The sequence below is a fragment of the Hypanus sabinus genome, unplaced genomic scaffold (assembly GCF_030144855.1).
Source record: "Hypanus sabinus isolate sHypSab1 unplaced genomic scaffold, sHypSab1.hap1 scaffold_149, whole genome shotgun sequence".
NCBI classification, from domain to species: Eukaryota; Metazoa; Chordata; class Chondrichthyes; order Myliobatiformes; family Dasyatidae; genus Hypanus; species Hypanus sabinus.
This window is the reverse complement of record NW_026779564.1, coordinates 826,753-847,726: the sequence shown is the minus strand read 5'-3', so window position 1 is coordinate 847,726 and position 20,974 is coordinate 826,753. Positions and strand designations below refer to the sequence as shown.

Here is a 20,974-nt window from a genome sequence, read left to right as displayed (position 1 = left end):
GTATAGGCGATGTTTCGGGGGTGGAGGGGGGGGTAGTGAAGCAAGGAGCTGGAGGTCGGTTGGCTAAAGGACTGGAGAAGGGAGAATCTGATAGGATTCTGACAGAAGGCCTTGGATGAAAGGGAAGGAGAAGAGTCACCAGAGGGAAGGGCAGGTTTGAAGATATAGTGAGAGAGCCTTCTAGAACTTCCGATAATTATACCCCTCCACCATTTTCCTTTACCAGCCCGACTCCCATTTCCGTCTCTCACCTTCCCATCGTCTTCCTCTGATGTTCACCCCCCTCCCTTCCCATTCTTCAGTGAAACTGAGAAAAGAGGCATTTCCACGTCCAAAACCGTTTCTTATTGTCAATCTTGTGACATCTGTTTATACGATTTCACAATATCTGGCACGGCCGCAGATTTACAGTTTGACAGAGATCCGTTACTTCAAACTGAAATGAGGAAAGTCAACACCATACACTAACTTACACTAAAACTGAATTTCCACTCAAACTTTGCCTTTGCACTTCGCTACAGATGCATATGATATGGAGAATAGGTTCCCACTACCCAAAACATGTATGTCCCTAATAACGTTTGAATGAAATAACTCCCACTCCTCCACTTGAAGGAGGCTATGGCAGATTATCCGCAGATAACCTGAAAAGCCGCACGTTCGGCAACAGACTGGTGAAAACCCCTGTGTATAGGCTCCACTGAGATTACATACATTTCTTATGGGAAGCAGGACCAGCAAGATACTCTAATCAGGCCAATGCTATATATAATTGCATCATGACCTTTCCCGTCAGTGAAGGGAGGTATTCGGAACGTATTAAACACAACGTTATGAATCTGCTTGTATACATTCACTGGCGTTTGAAATTCCATCACCTTGTCTTCCTCTACATCAACTCTCTCGAGACCCCCGACACTCATTGCGAATATATCAGCCCTACTCATCCATATATGGTAATCAGCCCACACCTTAATATTGATCTTTGTCTGCCCTTCAATATCCATTTGACAAATTGATCAGTTTCATTATCAGTTTCATTCCAGAACTGATAACCTTCTACTGCGACGTCAATCTAGACACAGTGAAATGCTTTTCTTGCGTGCCATTCGGTGCAGACAATTCAATACATAGGTATATCAAGGTGCTGCGTCAGGAAAAACTAAAACAATGTTGTGTTGTATTTATAGAGCAAGTGCAGTTCAGATTGCGTAATAAATAAATCCGACTATCTACCTCAACGACACAACGAAATTCCCCAATATTCATTGCTGCTGGTTTCACCACAATGACAGTGACGTTTTCAGCAAAATTAAAAGTGACATTGGAGCTGTGCCGAGCCTCAAAGTCAGAAGCACAAAAGAAATGAAGCAGAGGGAGTAAACATAAACCCTACGGTATACACGTACTGATGGCTAATCTGGCGATTTGTTTGCAAATCTGTACTGACTGGCGTCTGCAACTGAAGAAATCGAGGATCCAATTGCAGAAGGATGTACTGACACCAGGTTCTTGCAACTTATTGATTATATTTGTTGCCTGACTTATTGAATGCTGAGCTGCACTGAACAGCATCCTGATGTATGCGTCTTCACTGTCCAGTTGTTCCAGAGCTTGAACCTTGTTTGACAAGGGTTTGACTATGTTCCGTACGGAAGGTTGGTTAGGAAGGTTCAATCATTAGGTATTAATATTGAAGTAGTAATATGGATTCAACAGTGGCTAGATGGGAGATACTAGCGTGCAGTGGTGGATAATTGTTTGTTAGTTTGGAGGCCGGTGACTAGTGTTGTCCCTTAGGAATCTGTATTGGGTCCAATGTTGTTTGTCATATACATTAATGATCTAGATGATAGGGTGGTAAATTGGATTAGTTAGTATGCAGATGATACTATGGTTGGTGGCGTTGTGGATAATGAAGTAGGTTTTCAAAGCTTGCAGACTGATTTAGGCCAGTTAGAAGAGTTGGCTGAACGATGGCAGATGGAGTTTAATGCTGTTAAGTGTGAGGTGCTGCACTTTGGGAGGAAAAATCCAAATCGGACATACATGGTAAATGGTAGGGCATTGAAGAATGTAGTAGAACAGAGTAATCTCTGAAATAATTCAAAAAGTGGAGCATTTACTTTGGGATTTGTTCCGCTTTGACAAATTTGTTCGTGGCGGGAGTATGAGATGTCCTCAGCGAGGGTAATGCCCTCTTGGCTGGTCCATCTCTGTTATTGGGTGTAACTAGTGACTGACATCGCTTTGCACCAATGGGAAGAGTGTAACTCCTCTGTAGACTGTGGGGTGGTGTGGGTGATTCAGGGAATTGTTACCTTAGTCGGTAAAGCTCAACCGTCTGTTGAAGGCTGCTCTTTCTAGTCCCCGGGGATATACCTCTCTGCTTGCAAAATACTCTGCCAATTCCTGGGAATATAGTAACCATCAACTACACTCTCCTGGTACTGCCCATCACCTGCGCTTTGCTCTGCGCTACTGTCTGCCTGCCTGGTAATCCCCTTCCGATGCAAATCTCTGGAATATCTCACAAGATGCTGGAGGTACTCAACAGGTCAGGCAGCATCGATGGAGGAGAATAAACAATCAACGTTTCAGGCCAAGGTCCTTCATCGGACTGGAAATGAGGCAACATAAATTCTAGATATTGTTACATTACTTTCTGTTCTCCGTGGTCCTGATCCAAAATATCATACGTTTATTCTTCTCCATGGATGCTGCCTGACCTGCTGAGTTCAGCCAATATTTTGTGTCTTTGTGTTGCCCAAAACTGTCATCTTTCGGAGAATGTCTTGTCTTCCGGAGTAACTCGCCATTTTAGTGTGCATCACAATCTGTCCGAGGAGCAGGAGCAGACGGTAAATGTACTCCTTCCACGTGTGAGTGTGTTTCCCCAGAGATGTTAACGCTCTCTCTCATCTCTCTGCTCAGTTTTCACGAATATTTTGTGAATTGCCAATGTTGAATTAAACCCAGACATAGAATCAGCAGTGTGTTTATAAATTAAAATAATTCGCCAAAATACCCGTGTCCTTTCCCGATGTTGACGCCACTGGAGCTCCTCCACTGCTTGAACCTTGAACCATTTTGGTGAGAGGTGTGATCAGTTTGTGCTGCTCGGTAACAAAAAAAATGACAGGAGGGTCAAACATTAATTGAAAAACTCGGTTTTATTTCTAAACGGAGACAAACACTTCCAAACATCTTGGGCCGATCCACTGAAGCTTTGTCATGGACTGATCCACCTGCGCCCATCCACCCACAGTCACACAATGTCCATTTCCGATCTCCCCATGCGTTGTACACTGGGCCAGGATTATCCAGGGTATCTACTCTCTGTATTGCAGGCAATTCCCTTTTAGGAACCAATCTTGTGTCCTGGACCGGGAGTGATGTGTCAACGTAAAGGCAAAGCAGGCTGAGCAGACAGCACCCGCTGCTTTGGTCCTCCTACCACTGGTGGCGCTGCGGTGAGTAATGGACAAGTGTGACAGCAGTGTGGGCTGAAACATTTCTGCTGACGATGAGGCTTCCACTCCTCTTGTCACTGGATTATACAGATTTCTCAGCCACACCTGATTCTCACCGTTTCTTTCATTTTGATATCCCCTTGCATGGACATCTATGGCAATATATGATTTGAGTCTATATAGAATCACTCTGACATCCTGAACAATGCAATGTCACACTTAACATTGTGACATCTTGTCCAGAAACACTACATTTTCTCCGGAAGGATTTTAAGATCATTATTATCTCCTAAACTCCGGTCAACATGTTATTGAGTATTTAAAGACAAATACACTGCAGATGCTGTGGTGAAATCTAGACGTACAAACAGGCTGGATGTACTCAGCAGGTCAGGCAGCATCCGTTGAAATGAGCAGTCAACGTTTCGGGCCGAGACCCTTCGTCAGGACTGAGGAAGGAGGGGGCAGTGGTCCTATAAAGAAGGTAGGGGTAGGGGGAAGGTGCAGGTGAAAAACCAATCAAAGGAAAGATCAAGTGCTGGGGGAGGGAATAGGCAGGACAAGTGAAGAAGGAATGTAAAGGGTATGGGCACCCTTTACTACTACTATGGGTAGTAGAAGGAGGCAGAATTATGAGGGAGGTGAATCCGATGTTCGTACCAATTGGCTGGAGAGTACCCAGACGATATATGAGGTGTTGCTCCTCCAACCCGAGTTTGGCCTAATCATGGCAGTAGAGGAGGCCATGTATGGTCATATCCGAATGGGAATGTGAAGCAGAGTTGAAGTGGGTGGCAACCGGGAGATCCTGTCTGTTGTGGCGGACCGAGCTGAGGTGCTTGACGAAGCGGTCCCCCAATCTGCGTCGGGTCTCGCTGATGTAGAGGAGGCCGCAATAGATTACCCCAACAGGCTCACAAGTGCAGTGTTGCCTCACCTGGAAGGACTGTTTGGGGCCCAGAATGGTGGTAAGAGAGGAGGTGTAGGGACAGGTGTAGCACTTACGCTTGCAGGGATAAGTACCCGGTGGGAGATCTGTGGGGAGGGACGTGTGGACCAGGCAGTCACGGAGGGAATGATCCCTGGGAAAAGCAGAGAAGGGTAGAAAGGGAAAAATGTCCTTAGTGGTGGGGTGATTCCCTCACACGCATGTCCTCCATTTCCCGCAATTCGGCCCTCACCCCATTTTCTCGTCGCCACAACAGGGACCGTGTTTCCCTTGTCCTCACCTACCACCCCGTCAGCCTCCGGATCAAGCATATTATCCTCAGCGACTTCCGCCACCTTCAACAGGATCTCATATACCTCATATACCTCTCTCATGATTCTGCCTTTTACTACCCATAGTGCTTTCACCTTACATTCCTTCTTCACCTTTCCTGCCTATCCCCTCCCTGCTTCCCCTCCCCCACCCCTTGATCTTTCCTCTGATTGGTTTTTCACCTGGCACCTATCAGCCTTCTCCTTCTCACCCTCCCCCCACCTTCTTTATGGGGCCCCTGTCCCTGTCCTGACGAGGGCTCTCGGCCCGAAACGTTGACTGTTCCTTTCAACGGACGCTGCCCGACCCGTTGAGTTCATCCGGCCTGTTTGTACGTGTTCTTGAGTGTTTACCTGGCTATAAGCAGCTTGTAACATCGCACCTTTGTTAAACACAATGTAGACACGCCATACATACAAAACAGCAAGTTGACAAAACATCTTTAACATAATAAAACAAAAATGCTGGAATTATTCAACAAGACAGAGAGTATGTTAATATTTCAGGTGGAGGACCCGGTATCAGAGCTGAGTTCTGTGTCGGAGTCAGGTATTGTTCTCTATCTGCACTGCAGTCTGTGTTGCATATTAATGATTTTTTTTGTTGTTGCTCAATCTGTTCCACAACTCTCCGTGCCCTCCCATTCACTATACCAGTCCCACCCTGGACTGACTGTCCAAATGCTCCAACCCTCTCTTTTTCGAGTTGAAAACCATTCGCCATTTCTCAGACCATCTCCATCACTAACCAAGATGTCTTTGAAATTTATTGTAACCTGTTGCAATATCAAGCATACTCCCGAACTTTGTATCAAACTTGATACCGTGCCATGTACATTCATATACAAATCAATGGCACGAATAACACATTAACGAGGTCTCGACACTGACACGCACGTCCCACTTGTCACAGGCCTCCATTCGCTAAATTCATCTTCAGTGATCACCCCCTGCTTCTTGTTCTCGAGCCCGGTGTGAATCCACCTCGCCAGCTCCCCGTGAATCCCACGTGACCGAACCTTCCCGATCAACTGCCATGCGGGATCTCGTTACAGACTTTACCAAAGTTCAGATGAACATCACTGCCCAACTTCGCCCAACTCCCTGGTTAACTCTTAAATAATCTCCAAAATACTTGACAGATATGATCTCCTATTGGGCAGTGTAGATGGTGACTTCCCCATAACCAACGTCCAACCGCCCGGGATTTCAGCCTTACCGCAGACTGAGGAAATTCCGATCCCAACTGCAGAATTACCAACCTGGACTGAAGCCCGTATACTGCCAGTTCCATATCCTCAGAGTCACCGGCCCAATATCATCACCCATACAAAGACGCTTTGGTGCCGGCGATTTGCCGTGGTGTTCCTGCCATTTCCGATTGACAAAGTACGATGAAATTGGAACCTAATGACCCTCTGCCGGGGTGGGTGCTCAGGCTGGTTCCCCGGTCTGTATAGAGGATGCGGATACACTTCAGCCTGACCCCAGCAGCTAAACCGAGCACATTTGATCACAATCTTCCTGCTGTGTGGGATCTTGCCCAGCAGAGCGGGCTGCCATGTTTCCTGCAATGTAGCAGGAACAAAATGTGAAATTATAAAGCAGAAAATGCTGGGAACTCAGTACATCAGACTGCATCTCTGAAAGGAGAAAAGGTGGAAGACCCAGTTCCAGAACTGAAATTGTCCAAGATGCTGCCGATCCGCTGAGCGTTTCCAGTATTTTCTCCTCCTCACTTTAAATTTCCTGCAACTGTAGTATTTCTGCCTCTTCATTTTAATGCACCGATAGTAACTGATTGCTACCCTAGCCTGTAAATATCACCTCACCCCAACAAGTTTGCTAGTTCTCAGTTATTTCAGACCCTGGTGTAAAACATCCCATACAGTCAATGCTCACAGCATCCTTTCCTCCCGCTATCACTCTGTTACATTTGCTCCCTAGGCCACTCTCTCTGCGCTGAGAGGCGGTGACCACAGAGCGATAAAAAGTGCAACACTTGCTGCAGCCCTGACAGGCTGTTACCCTGGAAACAGAGGAAGTGGCTCACCGAAAATAACCGAGAAAGGAAATAGCAAACTCAACTTCAGATGCTATGAGCTCCATTATTATGAAGGTTAACACTGCAGCCATTTTCTAACGGTGAAACTAAATTTGAAATGGCTGTTTTTACCCTGCCACATGTTGTGTTCAATTAAACCTCTGATATTTCCAGCTAGTGAAAAACTAATTTTGGAAAAGATGCAAAAGAAAACTTCACAATGAAGGCAAAGTTTGAAAGAGAGATTGTTGATATATATCATTGCAGCATTGGAGTTCAGACTGGACAGAGGTTGAACAAGATGGTTGATATGTATCATTGAGGTGGTGGGATACAGATTGGACAGAGGTTGAACAAGATGGTTGATATATTTCATTGAGGTGATGGATACAGACTGGACAGAGATTGAACAAGATGGTTGATATATATCATTGAGTTGGTGGGATACAGACTGGACAGAGATTGAACAAGATGGTTGATATATATCATTGAGGTGGTGGGATACAGACTGGACAGAGGTTGAACAAGATGTTGATATTTATCATTGAGGTGGTGGGATACAGACTGGACAGATGTTGAACAATGTGGTTGATATATATCATTGAGGTGGTGGGATACAGGCTGGACAGAGGTTGAACAATGTGGTTGATATATATCATTGAGGTGGTGGGATACAGGCTGGACAGAGGTTGAACAATGTGGTTGATATATATAATTGAGGTGGTGGGATACAGGCTGGACAGAGGTTGAACAATGTGGTTGATATATATCATTGAGGTGGTGGGATACAGGCTGGACAGAGGTTGAACAAGATGGTTGATATATATCATTGAGTTGGTGGGATACAGACTGGACAGATGTTGAACAATGTGGTTGATATATATCATTGAGGTGGTGGGATACAGGCTGGACAGAGGTTGAACAAGATGGTTGATATATATCATTGAGGTGGTGGGATACAGGCTGGACAGAGGTTGAACAAGATGGTTGATATATATCATTGAGTTGGTGGGATACAGACTGGACAGATGTTGAACAATGTGGTTGATATATATCATTGAGGTGGTGGGATACAGGCTGGACAGAGGTTGAACAAGATGGTTGATATATATCATTGAGTTGGTGGGATACAGACTGGACAGAGATTGAACAAGATGGTTGATATATATCATTGAGGTGGTGGGATACAGACTGGACAGAGGTTGAACAAGATGTTGATATTTATCATTGAGGTGGTGGGATACAGGCTGGACAGAGGTTGAACAAGATGGTTGATATATATCATTGAGTTGGTGGGATACAGACTGGACAGAGATTGAACAAGATGGTTGATATATATCATTGAGGTGGTGGGATACAGACTGGACAGAGGTTGAACAAGATGTTGATATTTATCATTGAGGTGGTGGGATACAGGCTGGACAGAGGTTGAACAATGTGGTTGATATATATCATTGAGGTGGTGGGATACAGGCTGGACAGAGGTTGAACAATGTGGTTGATATATATCATTGAGGTGGTGGGATACAGGCTGGACAGAGGTTGAACAAGATGGTTGATATATATCATTGAGTTGGTGGGATACAGACTGGACAGAGATTGAACAAGATGGTTGATATATATCATTGAGGTGGTGGGATACAGACTGGACAGAGGTTGAACAAGATGTTGATATTTATCATTGAGGTGGTGGGATACAGACTGGACAGATGTTGAACAATGTGGTTGATATATATCATTGAGGTGGTGGGATACAGGCTGGACAGAGGTTGAACAATGTGGTTGATATATATCATTGAGGTGGTGGGATACAGGCTGGACAGAGGTTGAACAATGTGGTTGATATATATAATTGAGGTGGTGGGATACAGGCTGGACAGAGGTTGAACAATGTGGTTGATTATATCATTGAGGTGGTGGGATACAGGCTGGACAGAGGTTGAACAAAATGGTTGATATATATCATTGAGTTGGTGGGATACAGACTGGACAGATGTTGAACAATGTGGTTCATATATATATCATTGAGGTGGTGGGATACAGGCTGGACAGAGGTTGAACAAGATGGTTGATATATATCATTGAGGTGGTGGGATACAGGCTGGACAGAGGTTGAACAAGATGGTTGATATATATCATTGAGTTGGTGGGATACAGACTGGACAGATGTTGAACAATGTGGTTGATATATATCTTTGAGGTGGTGGGATACAGGCTGGACAGAGGTTGAACAAGATGGTTGATATATATCATTGAGTTGGTGGGATACAGACTGGACAGAGATTGAACAAGATGGTTGATATATATCATTGAGGTGGTGGGATACAGACTGGACAGAGGTTGAACAAGATGTTGATATTTATCATTGAGGTGGTGGGATACAGGCTGGACAGAGGTTGAACAAGATGGTTGATATATATCATTGAGTTGGTGGGATACAGACTGGACAGAGATTGAACAAGATGGTTGATATATATCATTGAGGTGGTGGGATACAGGCTGGACAGAGGTTGAACAATGTGGTTGATATATATCATTGAGGTGGTGGGATACAGGCTGGACAGAGATTGAACAAGATGGTTGATATATATCATTGAGGTGGTGGGATACAGACTGGACAGAGGTTGAACAAGATGTTGATATTTATCATTGAGGTGGTGGGATACAGACTGGACAGATGTTGAACAATGTGGTTGATATATATCATTGAGGTGGTGGGATACAGGCTGGACAGAGGTTGAACAATGTGGTTGATATATATCATTGAGATGGTGGGATACAGGCTGGACAGAGGTTGAACAATGTGGTTGATATATATCATTGAGGTGGTGGGATACAGGCTGGACAGAGGTTGAACAATGTGGTTGATATATATCATTGAGGTGGTGGGATACAGGCTGGACAGAGGTTGAACAAGATGGTTGATATATATCATTGAGGTGGTGGGATACAGACTGGACAGAGGTTGAACAAGATGTTGATATTTATCATTGAGGTGGTGGGATACAGACTGGACAGATGTTGAACAATGTGGTTGATATATATCATTGAGGTGGTGGGATACAGGCTGGACAGAGGTTGAACAAGATGGTTGATATATATCATTGAGTTGGTGGGATACAGACTGGACAGAGATTGAACAAGATGGTTGATATATATCATTGAGGTGGTGGGATACAGACTGGACAGAGGTTGAACAAGATGTTGATATTTATCATTGAGGTGGTGGGATACAGACTGGACAGATGTTGAACAATGTGGTTGATTATATCATTGAGGTGGTGGGATACAGGCTGGACAGAGGTTGAACAATGTGGTTGATATATATCATTGAGGTGGTGGGATACAGGCTGGACAGAGGTTGAACAATGTGGTTGATATGTATAATTGAGGTGGTGGGATACAGACTGGACAGATGTTGAACAATGTGGTTGATATATATCATTGAGGTGGTGGGATACAGGCTGGACAGAGGTTGAACAATGTGGTTGATATTTATCATTGAGGTGGTGGGATACAGACTGGACAGATGTTGAACAATGTGGTTGATATATATCATTGAGGTGGTGGGATACAGGCTGGACAGAGGTTGAACAATGTGGTTGATATATATCATTGAGGTGGTGGGATACAGAATGGACAGAGGTTGAACAATGTGGTTGATATATATCATTGAGGTGGTGGGATACAGGCTGGACAGAGGTTGAACAATGTGGTTGATATTTATCATTGAGGTGGTGGGATACAGACTGGACAGATGTTGAACAATGTGGTTGATATATATCATTGTGGTGGTGGGATACAGAATGGACAGAGGTTGAACAATGTGGTTGATATATATCATTGAGGTGGTGGGATACAGGCTGGACAGAGGTTGAAAAAGATGGGCAGGGGATGGGCAGATGGAGCCAGATGGGAGAAGGGGATGAAGGGCGATCTCTGATGGTCCTGAAATAATAGTACACACTAGTAGATAACAGATTCCAATATAACAAAACCAGAACAAACAATAAGAACTTTGGTATATGCCCTTTTCTACTCTACACACTTTATCAAAGCACCGCAGAAAGTATCCCATCGCGATACTTCACATCTTCATCCGGCTACTGCTCCTCCTTCAACTGAATGAAATAGCGGAGAACTGTGAACACACCTGAGCACATCATAGAAACCAACCTCCCCTCCATGGACTCTGTCTATACTTCCCACTGACTCAGTAAAGCAGCCAACATAATGAAAGATCCTCAGAACTGTGGCACTTCTAATACTCCCATCGGGCCGAAGATAAAATAAAACAGAAACACACCACCAGGCTCAAGGACAGTGTCCATTCTGCTGTTAATAAGCGAACAGCATGATGAGTAGACTCCTGACCGCACAATCTAAATCAATGTGACCTTGCACCACATATCTACCTGCACTGCACTTTCTCTGTAACTAGAATGATTTGTTACACCTCTCACCTGCCAGCCTTCTCCTTCCCACCCTCCTCCCACCTTCTTCATAGGTTCCCTGCCCCTCCTTCTTCAGTCTTGACAAAGAGTCTCGGCCCGAATCGTTGACTGTCCTTTTCCACGGATGCTACCCGACTTGCTGAGTTGATCCAGCTTTGACCCCAGCATCTGCAGAGTATTTTGTGTTTATGATGATGGCTCCTCTCCTATTTCAGCCACAGGTTTTTCCTCGATTCATCCGTTCTGCTGATCCCTGTTTCCCTCCAGGAAACAGGGTGGTGAATCTCTAAAATAAATACTCTCTAACCTCTTTGCTAATCCTCTATAGAATTAAACGTCATCTTCTGCTGCCCCGTGTTGCCCAAACCACTCATGTTCCACTCCCGTTACTATTTCCAACTTCCCATCTCCCCCCTCACCTGGATCTACGTCCCACTCCCTAGTTCTTGCCCCATCCCGAACCCGCACTTGTTTTCTCTGACTTTTCCCCGTCTGCTCTCAGTCCAGAGGGAGGGTCTCAGACCAGAATGTTGACAGTCCATTCCCCTCCACAGATGCTGCCCGAACCACTGAGTTCCTCCGGCAGTTTGTTTTTTGGTCTGTATAACCCACATTATTATGGGCAGCTGGATTTCACACCATATTCCAGGTACAGTCTCAACGAACCCCAGATGTTCAACACTCCTTGCTCTGGTGGTTTGTTACCCTGGTGATGTAGGAAGCAGAACTAACTGAAAAAGGAAATAAGGAACTCAACCTCACATACTCTGAACTTCATTATGACAAAGATGAATACTGAGCTGTCAGCCATTTTGTAATGGGGAAGCTAAAATTCCAGTGGCTGTTTTAACCCTGTCTCGAGGTGCATGCAGTAAATATATTGGTAGTTCCATATCTACAGAACTTTCAGCAGATCCAAAATCAAACAAGTTGTTGGATGTGGCCTATCTGTTCCAAATGTCAACTGTGGGATATTTACAAAGGGCATCAGACAATGCATTCAAAGGCAATACGAGTGAATCTGCTGATGCTGGAAATTAATTTAAAAAATGAAATGCTGGCAGAACTCAGCAGGCCAGGCAGCATCTATGGGAGGAGGTAATAACGACGTTTCGGGCCGAAACCCATCCTCAGGAGTGAAGTAACATAGGATGGTCGAGGTGGGATAGGAAGTGGGGGGAGGGATAAAGTAGAGAGCTGGGAAGTGATAGGCTAGAGGGAAATGGTGGAGAATTATGGGAAATAAAAGAGAAAGAAAGGCAGGGCTGGGGGGAGAGATTATAGTGAGGGGGAAAGAGAGAGAAAGAGAACCAAAGAGAAACATCTCTCCCCCCAGCCCTACCTTTCTTTCTCTTTTATTTCCCATAATTCTCCACCTCCCCCCCCCATCCCATTTCCCTCCAATTCTTATTCCCCCTCGACTTCCCATGTTATTTCACTCATGTTGAAGGGTTTCAGCCCGAAACGTCGTCACTACCTCCTCCCATAGATGATGTCTGGACTGCTGAGTTCTGCCAGCATTTTGTGTTTTTATTTATTTCACACAATGCGTTGTTGTGATAACCATGAAGTTTCCTTCTTTGTTTAATTAAGTGGTTAAAACTTTCGTCACATTCCTGTGTCTGCAAATATCTTCTAACTGCGATCAACCCCCGGCATTGATACAGGTGGACTTCAGATCCTGCTACTGGACAGAATGATGAAAGCGAAGTTCCTCAGATACAATTAAATGGATTGAGATTGTGACCTCAGGTTCCAGATTCCCCTACTGTTGAAAACATCTTGTCCCCATCGACTCTATCCAGAACATAGGATTTCACTGAGGTTCCTGTTCCCAGAGTCACCATCCCTCCATCGATAATAGGAGCAGAGACTTATCCAACTTCCGTTAATGCCCCTCCCCCCTTTCTTACCCCATCCCTGCAATATATATTATCCCCCCTCCCTTTTTTTTCTGTCTCTGCCCATCACTCTGCCTGTTCTCCATCTCCTTCTGGTGCTCCCGTACCCCTTTCTTTCTCCCTAGGCCTCCCGTCCCATGATCCTTTCCCTTCTCCAGCTCTGTATCCCTTTGGCCAATCATCATTCCAGCTCTCAGCTTCACCCCACCCCCTCCGGTCTTCTCCTATCATTTTCACCTCCACCCCACTACTTTCAAATCTCTTACTATCTTTCCTTTCAGTCAGTTCTGACAAAGGGTATCGGCCCGAAACGTCGACTGTGCTTTTCCTTATAGATGCTGCCTGGCCTGCTGTGTTCCACCAGCATTTTGTGTGTGTTTGAATAAGCAGCATCTGCAGATTTCCTCCTGTATTCCTCATACATAAAGCATTTCATTCCAGAATCACTCTTGTGAACTTTGTAAACAACAACTGTAATGAGCACATTCTCATAAATAGCAGACAATGTGGTAGTAGGATAAATTATTGAGAAAACCTGTTATTTCCTCCCCGCTCCGCTAACAGTTACAAAATAACATCTGACGTTCAGCGTGCTCATCTGCGCACGAAGCCGTAAGAGATGGGAGAGATCGTCTATGACATCTCTGTGCCTGTGTTTACTTGGGAGACAGATAGAGACTATAGAAATGAGGAGAGTCAGTCAGGACACGGATTGTGTACAGATTACACGACAGGAGTTTGCTGCCTTGAGGAGAATTAGGATGGATAAATCCCCAGGGCCTGACAAGGTCTCCCTCGGACCCTGTGACAGGTTGGTGCAGGAGGCTTGGCAGACACGGATGTTGCTGTCATTTTAGGAACTGAGTTACAGGGGTAGTTTGAACAGATTAGTTATTGATAACCTGGAGAACATGAGAATCAGGAGAGATGCTCGCAGGGGTTCGGGACCATTTTCTGCTATGCTCAACGGTGGGGCCTGCGGACACCAAGTTGGAAACCCCTCCTAGAGCATACAAACCTATAATTGTATAAATAGGGCGAATGCATGTAGGCTATTGCCCTTCGGGATGGGTGAGGGCGTGGATTTGGGCCGAAATTTTAAATATTTAAGGGTAATTTGAAGGTGCTTCACTGAGAGGCCGTGATCACGGAGCGATAAACATTTGCAACAGGCCTTGCAGCTCTGGTGGTTTGTTACCCTGGAAATGGAGGAAGTGGCTCACTAAATGTAACCGAAAAAGGAAATAACAAACTCAGCATCAGATGTGTGTTTCATCGTGACAAGGATTAACACTGCAGCCATTTTGTAATGGTGAAACAAAAATTGTAAAGGCAGCTTTTACCCTGCCACGTGTTGCAATCAATTTAACCTCTGGTAGTTCTAGCTAATTAAAAAAAAATGCTGGAATAAATGGAAGACAAAACGTCACAATTGAGACAATGTTTAGTAGAGAGACTGCTGATATATATCATTGAGGTGGTATGACGCAGGCTGGACAGATGTTGAACAAGATGGACAGGAAATAAACAGATGAAACTGGGAGGGAGATGGAATCAAGGGCAATGTGTGATGGTCCTCAAGCAATACACCGTACTGAAATAATAGTACACTCTGATAGATAACAGATTTCAATATGACAAAACCAGAACAATCAATAAAAATTGTGGTATATGTCATTTTCCACTCTACAATCTTTATCAATGCTCCACAGAAAGTATTCCATCCCGATGCTTCACATCTTCATACGGCTATTGCACTTCGTTTAAATGAATGAAATAACAGAGAACAGTGGGCACAGCTGAGCACATCATAGAAGCCAACCTCCCCTCCATGGACTCTGTCTATATGTCCTGCTGCCTCAGTAAAGCAGCCAACATAATGGAAAACCCCCTTCACTTCTCAGTCTCCGATTGGGTCGAGAATAAAATTAAACAGAATCGTAACACCAGGCTCAAGGACAGTTTCCGTTCTGCTGTTATAAGCGAGATGAATGTTCCCCAGTGTGATGAGATGGACTGCTGACCTCACAGTCTAACTAGATGTGACCTTGGACCACTTATCTACCTGTACTGTACTTTCTCTGTGACCATAATGATTTGTTACACTCTGTTATTGTTTTACCTTATATCACCTCGATGTACTGTTGTAATGCTTGATCTACGTGAGTGATGGCAAAGACAGGATTTTCACTGTGCCTCGTTTCATGTTAAATAAAAATCCCCATTTCAATCGTGTGGGAATATTAAACAGCCTGGGTTGCTCCTTTGGAATTCCGGAGAGAGTGTACACATTTCCGAGAAACTCAGATAAATGAGAAAGACTTAATTCTCGCATTAATGGGGCCAGATATCGGGAACACTGTCAGCATTTCGGCGACCCGTAGAAATGGAAAGAAGATGGAAATAAACTTCCCAGTCCCCCGAGAGGACGTGAGAGATCTGGATCTCACTGTCCTCCCTGAACGGGGAAAGATGGAACTACTCATACACGTGGAGGAGTCTCCCGAGGGTGCGATTACTCTGTTTAACCCTCTGTCTGCAAGAAAACAACGGGCCTAACGGCCGCTTCCAGTGTGCTGTAAAACCATTATCGACACCAGGCGTCGATCCAGGTGAAGTTTGGATCGGCTACCGGGCCGGATGATGGATGTAACGTTCCCCAGGTACAAGTGAACGGATGGGATCAGTCTCGGCAACACCACCTCATCCCGCTCCTGGGACCCGAGCAACAGAGGCGGAGCGGCGGCTCATCTCTCCAGCGGTTCGGTGTGAAGGACCCGCAACCCGTTCCAACCCCGGGCAGGTTGTGTCCAGGAAGTGGGACGCGGCTGCCCGTTTGGGGAAGTTAACGGGACTCACTGAACAACGTCAGGTCTCCCCCCAGAAGTTGTCGGTCCCGTTCCCTCTCAGGACCGGCCTCAATACTCACCGGTAGGAACTTGATCAATTTGTCCCGCAGACAGTGATCCGACCCCCGGCTCTACTCCGACTATCCGCTTCAACACTGGAAGGAAAGAAAACCACCGCCCATCCGGGGACTGTGAGAGCGGGGGCGGGGCCTCGAAAAGCCGCAGATGCTGCAGATCTGCGTTTGAAATGGGAGCGAGAAGTGGATCACGTGACGGGTGGAGGTTCTCCCACCTGAACCGGTGTCACACGCTGCCCGACCTACCTGCCGGATTTTACACATCATTTCATATTTACACCAGCTAGTTTTTCCCTCAGTGCCTTCGCCGTCCCCTCAGCTCCACCTTCCGGTTCTCAGGGTTACGGGTTCGATTCCCATCCCGGTCCGATACACAATTCAAACCCAAACCGGAATTGTACTTTTTACATTCAAATCAGTTCTATAGATACAAACACAAATTCCAATTAACATTCCTGCAGGACTTCGCTGTACAGGAACACTGAAATATCAAGTGAGAAACAGGAAGAAGTGGCCATTCAGCCCCTCTAACCGTCAACAAGATGGCGACTGCTCTCCCATCTCAGCCTCATGTTTCTGTCCGATCCTCATTTCTTCGATCCCTTCCTTCTCCACACATTTGCCGGTCTCTGTTTTATGTGAAGACGATCAGTGAGACTTCATCGTCCTCCAGGAATCAGTCTGGTGAATCTCTAAAATAAATACTCTCTAATTTCTTGTAATCCTCCGTGGAATTAAATACAATCTTCCGCATCCCCGTCTTGCCCCAACCACTCTCATTCCACCCCTTGTCTCTATTTCCACCTTCCCACCTCTCTCTCACCTGGACCCACCTCTCACTTACCAGCTCTTTCCCCGTACCCACCCCTCACCTCTTTTCTCTGACTATTTCCCGTCCACTCTCAGTCCAGAAGGAGGGTCTCGGCCCGAAATATTGACGGTCCATTTACCTCCACAGATGCTGCCCAGGTATTGCCTCACCTAGAAAGATTGTTTTGGACTCTGAATGGAGGTGTGGGAGGGGGTGTACCGGTAGGTGTAGCACTTAGGCCGTATGCAGGGATAAGTATCTGGAGGAAGATTAGTGAGGAGGGATGAATGAACAAAGGGATTGTGGAGGGAGTGATCCCTGTTGACCACTGAGGGGCGATAAAATTGTTCAACACTCTGTAGTTACCCTGGTGATGGAATAGGTGGCTTAGCAGAACTAACTGGAAATAGGAAATAAGGAACAACCTCACATGCTCTGAGTTTCATGATGACAAAGATGAATGTTGAGCACTCAACCATTTTATAAGGGGGAAGGTAAAATTCTAATGGCTGTTTTAATTCTGTCTCGAGCTGCCTCCAGTAAATCTGTTAGTAGTTCCATCTCTACAGAACTTCCAGCAGTGCAGAAGCTGTTCCAAAATCAAAACACATTGCTGGATGCGGCCTGTCTGTTTCAAATGTCAACTATAGGATATTTACAAAGGATATCACACAATACATTGTGCGATAACCATTAAGTGTCCTTTTTTGTTCAATTAAGTGGCTAAAAATTCCATTATATTCTCGTGTCTGCAAAATGACATATAACTACGATCAACCCTGGCATTGATACAGGTGATATTCAGATCCTCCTACCGGACAGAAGTATAGAAGAGAAGGTCCCCAGGTATAAATAAATAGATTGAGATTGTGATCTCAGATCCTAGACTCTCCTACTGCTGAAAACATCTTGTCCCTATCACTCTATCCAGTCCTCAGGAATTCATTGATATTTCTGTTCCCAAGTCACAATTTTGCACAGGCCCAGAGACATCAGATGCCCCTTATACATAAAACTTTTCATTCCAGAATAATTATTATGAAATTTGTAAACAATAACTGTCATGAGCACATTTCCAGAATAATAGACAAGTTGGTGGCAGGATAATTTATGGAGAGAAATTGTCCTTTCCTTACTGCCCCGTTGGCGGTCACAAAATATCTCCCGATGTTCAGTGTGCCAATCTATGCATGGAGCCGAAAGAGATGGGAGAGATTTTAAACAAATTCTGTGTGCCTGTGTTTCCTTGGGAGACAGGAAGGGACTGTGGAAATGACGAAAGCCGGCCAGGTCATGGATTGTGCACGGATTACACAACAGGTGCTTGCTCTCTTGAGGTGCATTCGGATGGATAAACCCCAGGAACAGGGTAGAGACTGCAGTAGCCCTGTCGGACACGGATGATGCTGGTATTTAAGGAGTAGAGTTAGAGGGGTAGGTTGAACAGGTTAGAAATTGTTTCGCTGAAGCACAGGAGAATGAGGGGAGATGCTAGCAGAGGTCCCCAAACTTTTTCATACGGTGGATCCCTACCAGTCGGCGGGACTGTGGACCCCAGGTTAGGAACCACGCTAGAGGTAAACAAAACTATGATGGTAGAAATAGGGTGAATAGGTTTCGCCCCTAATGTTCGGTGTGCTCTTGGTGTTAGGGCAAGAAGTGGAATATTTAAAGGGAATCGGACTAGGAACTATCTCACTCAGAAGGTGACATGAAAGCGGATGCAGGTTTCAAATGTAGTATATAGGAGAAGTTTGTATGGTTACATGGATGAGGGAGGTATTGAGGGATATGGACTGGGTGCAAGTGGATGGGTCCAGGCAGAGGAAGACACAGACTAGATGGGCCGAAAGCCCTGTTTCTGTGCTGTAAGATAGCGAATTTAAATTGAACGTCCCACACAATTCTATTTCCCAGGAGACTAAATAATTTCAACGTAATGTTCTAAAACGTTGCAAATACAAGAAACACTCAGGAGATAAAGAATATCTGTGGAGAGGAGCAAAGTTAATGATTCAGCTCCAACCCCCTGTGTCGGAATGGCTTCAAACATTTTCTGATCTGATTTCAGGTCTCTAACAATATGATCGTTCCTTTAATTTCCAGCTGCTGACAGACAGGCGACAGGAGCGGGAATTTCCAAATACGGTGGGAATATTGATCCCCAGGTCGATAACCAACGATGCAAACACTGAACTGCTCGTTCCAGACACTCACTCGCTCTGTGTGTTGAGATTTCCTCTCCAGTGTCTCTCATCTTTGCTCCATTGTATCTGGGTCCTTTGGCTTCGGACTCCCCGACACTGGGGAACAATCATTGGTATATTTGACTGGGCATTAACGGCATTGCAGACTACCATATAACCATATAACAATCACAGCACGGAAACAGGCCATCTCGGCCCTCCTAGTCCGTGCCGAACTCTTAATCTCACCTAGTCCCACCTACCCGCACTCAGCCCATAACCCTCCACTCCTTTCCTGTCCATATACCTATCAAATTTTACCTTAAATGACACAACTGAACTGGCCTCTACTACTTCTGCAGGAAGCTCATTCCACACAGCTATCACTCTCTCAGTAAAGAAATACCCCCTCGTGTTTCCCTTAAACTTCTGCCCCCTAACTCTCAAATCATGTCCTCGCGTTTGAATCTCCCCTACTCTCAATGGAAACAGCCTATTCACGTCAACTCTATCTATCCCTCTCAAAATTTTAAATACCTCGATCAAATCCCCCCTCAACCTTCTACGCTCCAATGAATAGAGACCTAACTTGTTCAGCCTTTCTCTGTAATTTAAGTGCTGAAACCCAGGTAATATCCTAGTAAATCGTCTCTGTACTCTCTCTAATTTATTGATATCTTTCCTATAATTCGGTGACTAGAACTGCACAGAATATTCCAAATTTGGCCTTAACAATGCCTTGTGCAATTTTAACATTACATCCCAACTTCTGTACTCAATGCTTTGATTTATAAAGGCCAGCGTTCCAAAAGCCTTCTTCACCACCCTATCTACATGAGACTCCACCTTCAGGGAACTATGCACTGTTATTCCTAGATCTCTCTGTTCCTCTGCATTCCTCAATGCCCTACCATTTATACTGTATGTTCTACTTGGATTATTCCTGACAAAATGTAGAACCTAACACTTCTCAGCATTAAACTCCATCTGCCAACGTTCAGCCCATTCTTCTAACCGGCATAAATCTCCCTGCAAGCTTTGAAAACCCACCTCATTATCCACAACACCTCCTACCTTAGTATCATCGGCATACTTACTAATCCAATTTACCACCCCATCATCCAGATCATTTATGTATATAACAAACAACATTGGGCCCAAAACAGATCCCTGAGGCATCCCCACTAGTCACCGGCCTCCATCCCGATAAACAATTATCCACCACTACTCTCTGGCATCTCCCATCCAGCCACTGTTGAATCCATTTTATTACTCCAGCATTAATACCTAACGACTGAACCTTCTTAACTAACCTACCATGTGGAACTTTGTCAAAGGCTTTGCTGAAGTCCATATAGACTACATCCACTGCCTTACCCTCGTCAACATTCCTCGTAACTTCTTCAAAAAATTCGTTTTTCACCAAACTACGTCAGGGACGTTACGTACTCTGAACAATGCTTCGAGGCACCCAACACAATCCAGCCACGAACGCTACCCCATCCTACGTTTGAATAGATTGCAATAGGTACATTTAATATCAGGCAAATGTATACGATATAAATCCTGAAATTATTTTTCTTCGCAAATATCCATGAAAACAGAGGAGTGCCCTAAAGAATGAATGACAGTTAAATGTTAAAACCCCCAATCCCCCCAACCTACCCCTCCCATGCATGAGCAGCAGAAAAGCAACAACCCCCCCCCCCACCACTGGCAAAAACAAACATCTGGAACCCCCACCGAACACTCAAACGTGCAGCAATGCATCAATAAAAATAAAGATTTGCAGGACCATCTAAATACAGCCCTGCATTTAGGGCTGTTTCAGCCCTGTTTCAGTGTTGGACTGAAACAACCTGCTTCAGAAAGTCAGGATGTAGAACCGCTCATCACTCCCAATCATCCTCAACACGGGC

The 20,974-nt window shown here is 45.0% G+C and overlaps 1 protein-coding gene across 1 annotated transcript in view; it reads right to left on the bottom strand.

Moving 5' to 3' along the window:
- Window positions 1-16,135, bottom strand: part of LOC132387036 (NACHT, LRR and PYD domains-containing protein 3-like) — a 58,503-nt gene extending 42,368 nt beyond the window's left edge. Inside the window, exon 1 of the mRNA XM_059959411.1 lies at window positions 16,062-16,135. The gene's annotated coding sequence lies outside the window, so the exon portion shown is untranslated. The remainder of the gene's footprint in view (window positions 1-16,061) is intronic.
- Window positions 16,136-20,974: the final 4,839 nt, after the last annotated feature.